Genomic DNA, 5,845 nt, shown 5'->3' on the forward strand with positions numbered 1-5,845 from the left:
TTCGCAGTTTGGACCCCCTTACTACAACAGTGTGCTGCCTTCCGGGAGCCTCGGTCAAGCACATCACTGAGAATGTGGACAGGCTCCTAGAACGAACAGGAGACGACCCGGTAGTAGTCGTCCACATCGGTACAAACAACATTGGAAGAGACAGACCAAAATCCCTGCAAAACAAATTCAGAGAGCTAGGAAGGAAATTAAGAGAATACCAGAAAATACCACAGTTTTGGTTTACTACCGGCACCTTGCAAAGGACCATATGGACAGCTGGAAATAATTAATCAAAACGAATGGCTGAAGACGTGGTGCACACGGGAAGGCTTCACTTATCTTGATCATTGGACCACATTCTACAACGAGGACTATCTGTATAGACGGGACGGACTGCACTTAAATAACAAGGGAACCAGTCTACTTGGAGAAAAGATCCTCGAGCAGGTTCAGAAGCATTTAAACTAGAAAGGAAGGGGGGAAAAAATCAACAAAAAAAACAGAAGGGAGACTGCATCAAAACAAGAACTCAGGTAAGACAACCATTAAATGTATTTATCTAAATGCTAGAAGTAGCAGAAACAAAATTCTAGAACTTGAAGCTACTGCACTAACAAGTAACTATGATGTGATAGGTGTTACAGAAACTTGGTTGTCTGAGAGTGATGGGGATGAATATAATATTTGTGGGTATACACTGTATAGGAAAGACAGGCAGGACAGAAGAGGAGGAGGGGTAGCGCTATACATAAGAAACAGTCTTGAAGCCCAGGTGTTAAACCTGGACAAAGAAAATAAAACCGAATCAATATGGGTCAGAATAACGGACAAAAATTCAAAGGGCATAATAATAGTAGCATGTTATAGACCGCCAGATTCAAACAGTGAGCAAAATAATCTGTTATACAATTACATTAGAAATGCGTTTAGCAAAGGAGAAACCACACTAATGGGGGATTTCAACTTCCCCCAAATAAAATGGGAAAACCCGGTGGGTAGCACGAAGGATGAAATTGAAATGGCGGAAATGACACATGACTGCTTCCTAACACAATTTGTCAAGGCACCGACTAGAGGGGAGGCATGCCTTGATTTAGTCTTTTCAAATAACGAAGACAGAATAACTAAAACAGAGGTCAGAGAACCACTGGCAAACTCAGACTACAACATGGTCTCATTTGAAGTGTTTTTTAAAACCCCAAAAGTAATGACTAAAGCTAAGGTTTACAATTTTAGAAAAGCAAACTATGAAGGTATGAAACAGAGACTAACAGAAATAGATTGGAGTAAAATAGAGAAAACACCCACAGAAGAAGGATGGTTGTTCTTCAAAAATGTAGTACTAGAGGCGCAAAACAATTACATCCCTAAAGTAGACAAATCTAAATGTAAAACTAAATTGCCAAAATGGTTTAATAGATCAATTAAAAAAAATATTCAGTGAAAAAAGGCACTTTACAGAGCATTAAAAAAAGGACCAAAAAGAAAGTACACAGAAAGAGTACACAGAACTGCAAACGCAAGTCAAAAAGAAAGTTAGAAAGGCCAAGAGAGAAATAGAAATGAACATTGCTAAGGGAGCTAAAACCAATTCCAAAATGTTTTTCCAATATTACAACAGCAAGAGAACATTCAAAGAGGAGATTAAATGTTTAAGAGATACAAATGGCAAAATCGTAGATGAAGAAAAAAAAATAGCAAATATATTAAATGATTACTTTTCACAAGTTTTTACAAAGGAAGATACTGACAACATGCCCCACATGTCATCCAGTTCCTATCCAGTTTTAAATAACTTTAGCATAACTGAGGCAGAAGTGTTAAAGGGACTAGGAGCTCTTAAAATAAACAAATCCCCTGGGCCGGATGAGATCCTCCCAGTAGTACTCAAAGAAATGAAAGAAGTAATTTACAAACCGCTAACCAAGATCACGCAGCAGTCTCTTGACACAGGGGTGGTACCGACAGACTGGAAAATTGCAAACGTAATACCGATCCAAAAAAGGGAAACAAAACTGAACCAGGTAACTACAGACCAGTAAGCCTGACTTCTATTATATGCAAACTTATGGAAACTATAATAAGATCCAAAATGGAAAATTACCTATATGGTAACAGGGTCCTGGGAGACAGTCAACATGGTTTTAGGAAAGGGAGATCGTGTCTAACTAACTTGCTTGATTTTTTTGAGGATGCAACATCGATAATGGATAATTGCAAAGCATATGACATGGTTTATTTAGATTTCCAGAAAGCTTTTGACAAAGTCCCGCACAAAAGATTAATTCTCAAACTGAACGCAGTTGGGATTCAAGGAAACACATGTACATGGATTAGGGAGTGGTTAACATGTAGAAAACAGAAAGTACTGATTAGAGGAAAAACCTCAGAATGGAGTGTGGTAACCAGTGGTGTACCACAGGGATCAGTATTAGGTCCTCTGCTATTCCTAATCTACATTAATGATTTAGATTCTGGTATAGTAAGCAAACTTGTTAAATTTGCAGACGACACAAAAGTAGGAGGAGTGGCAAACACTGTTGCAGCAGCAAAGGTCATTCAAAATGATCTAGACAAGATTCAGAACTGGGCAGACACATGGCAAATGACATTTAATAGAGAAAAGTGTAAGGTACTGCACGCAGGAAATAAAAATGTACATTATAAATATCATATGGGAGATACTGAAATTGGAGAAGGAATCTATGAAAAAGACCTAGGAGTTTTTGTTGACTCAGAAATGTCTTCATCTAGACAATGTGGGAAAGCTATAAAAAAGGCTAACAAGATGCTCGGATACATTGTGAAAAATGTCGAATTTAAATCAAGGGAAGCAATGTTAAAACTGTACAATGCACTAGTAAGACCTCATCTTGAATACTGTGTGCAGTTCTGGTCACCTCGCTATAAAAAAGATATTGCTGCTCTAGAAAGAGTGCAAAGAAGAGTGACCAGAATTATTCCAGGCTTAAAAGGCATGTCATATGCAGACAGGCTAAAAGAATTAAATCTATTCAGTCTTGAACAAAGAAGACTACGTGGCGACCTAATTCAAGCATTCAAAATTCTAAAAGGTATTGACAGTGTCGACCCAAGGGACTTTTTCAGCCTGAAAAAAGAAACAAGGATGAGGGGTCACAAATGGAGATTAGACAAAGGGGCATTCAGAACAGAAAATAGGAGGCACTTTTTTACACAGAATTGCGAGGGTCTGGAATCAACTCCCCAGTAATGTTGTTGAAGCTGACACCCTGGAATCCTTCAAGAAGCTGCTTGATGAGATTCTGGGATCAATAAGCTGCTAACAACCAAACGAGCAAGATGGGCCGAATGGCCTCCTCTCGTTTGTAAACTTTCTTATGTTCTTATGAAAAGGAAAGTCTTTGAGCAGGCTGGCCAGACAGTTCATTTCCAGGGTCGGGAATTCGGTCAGCCTGGAAGACGACGAGTCTGTTGCAGGAATGTATTGACCTGGAGGGTAAACGAGGTAGCAGCTGCAGGCAATAAAAGCAGCTTCATTAGTCTGCCAAGGGGTCATGCATGACAGCATAAAGGGGCCAGAGAATTGTTAATCTTTTCCTAAGCTTGGGTTTGTGGTTATAAACTGGAAGGACCGTGTGAGATGCAGAGAAAAGCATACTTTAAATATTTGTGGGTCTTGTTTGTTCATGTCTGTTTAACGGTTTGTATATCACTAGATGGCGAAGCACATATCCGGAGCTGTCGCCTTGGGCCAGCACTAAAACAGATCAACACTGCACTTCACTCACTGTTTAAAATTGTTATCACACACCATGAGCACTACAGCACGCACCCGGACTGGTGACCGTGTATTGTATTATTGTGGGGCGGATAACATGCGTTATTATTTTGGTTTGCAAAACCATTTACATTATTTACCTCCGTGTTTTACACATTGGTGTATATTGCAGGGGGGTTCCTTCTTTGGTCGCAAGACTGGGAATACAAAATAAAGCACCCTTTTCTAAACTGGATTATAATTGTCTGCCTGTGATTATTCCTACACTGCCTCACCTATTCACTATCAGTAGCCACTTTGCCACAAACACATTGACATTTTCATTTCTTTTTTTAACCCTGCACAGCAAAGACACTTTAATATATATAAGTCAAATGACCTATAACTGTGATTCTTGCTACAGGTTGGTGGGTAGCTCAGTCCGGGTATGTCAAGCCAATCACCAGTGGTCTGAGTCTCCCGCTTCATGCGTTCTCTTAACCCGTGAAACACCTCAGTCTATTGAACATGGGCATTACAAAGGAGGCGCATTCAAAGTGAGGAGTAAGGTAGAACCTTCCTTAAATGTGGAAAGTGGAGCAAAACAAAAGCTCCTGTTTGTAATCCAGTACAGTGGCCCAAACCTCTTTTAGAAGAAAACCACTTAGTCCTCAGACTAGCTACACTCCAAATCTGGAACTGTTAAGCTCTCTTGTGAGGAAGGATGTGTTTTCCATGGCTCCCCAGCTAAGAGGTGTATGCCCTCACAAGAGTGGAATGACTCCTTCCTTGTCTGTAAACTTGTGTCTTGTGCCATTTGGAGAACCATCATCCTCACATGAGTACTTTGGTAGTACTGTCAGATTCTTGTAAGAGTGGCTTTACACTAAAGAGGGTTAGCCGTTATCTGCCAGGCCAATGGGTCATGGAGCACAGCACTACCAGCATGCTTTCTGGTTGAGTGCCCACAGCCTGAAGAGATTCTGAATTGTACTGTAGATATTCAGGGTCTAACATACCTCAGCACAGCTCTCTACACTTGTAAACCTGGATATGAACTACTTGAAAACAACACTATTCTTTGTGGGTAGGAGGTATACTAAACTGCAAGCTCATTGAATGCCCAAAACCTGAAGAAAAAGACGATGCAAAAGTGTTTTATTCAAAACTTCAGTACAGCCGTGGACTGACCTACACATGCAATAGTGGCTTCCAGCTAGGAGGACAAGGAAAGCACACTTGTCTGGAAACTGGTCAGTAGGGTGCACAGGCACCATTTTGCAAAAATATTTATTCCTGAAGATAGCACCATGACTGGAACCAAATATACTTACCAACAGCAAGTAGAATACAGTTGTAATACTGGATCTGTTAAGGTGATGGCATCAGCTCATGACTTGCTAATGGCAGCTGGAGTTATGCAACACCAGTTTGCAGACCAGCAGTGTGTTCAAGACCACCTACCATTCTTAATGGTGAAGCTGTTGGATCTGAATTGGGTTATAAGAGTGAAGTAAAGTATCGCTGTAAAGAAGATTACACATTGTGAGGGAAATCAGATCTACTGTGACGGGGCCTGGGATGCTGAGGTTCCACGCTGTGTGCCTGTCATTTGTGATCCCCCTGAAAATATAAGCCATAGGTTCTAGCTTTAGCTAGGGTGACCTGGTTCAGTATATATGCTTCCCTGGTTATAAACTAATTGAGAGTGCTATGCTGAAGTGTTTGGCTGATGGTTCCTGGACTAGACAAGTGCCATTTTGTCAACCTTGTGTGTGTCTGCCACCAGTTATTGAAAATGGAGTTGATCTTGGAAAAGACTAACTCTAGAGATCTGGTACAGTTCCAGTGCCAAGAAGAGTTTTGGATACTGGGAACATCTGAAGCTACCTTTTGAAAGTGGGAGTTCCTGGTTTCCCATATTGTGGAGAGATTCAATGTGTATCCCCGACGGCAGTCCCTAACGCATTTTGTATCAAAATGCTATAACATACAGATGCATGTCTGGATATGTGATGACCAGCAATTCTCATGTGATCTGTATAGAGACTAGCATTTGGAGTGAACAATGTCCAGCATGTGAACTAGCATCTTCTGGATGCTAGCAGATACGGG

Source organism: Polyodon spathula, chromosome 2 (assembly GCF_017654505.1).
Source record: "Polyodon spathula isolate WHYD16114869_AA chromosome 2, ASM1765450v1, whole genome shotgun sequence".
Taxonomy (NCBI): domain Eukaryota; kingdom Metazoa; phylum Chordata; class Actinopteri; order Acipenseriformes; family Polyodontidae; genus Polyodon; species Polyodon spathula.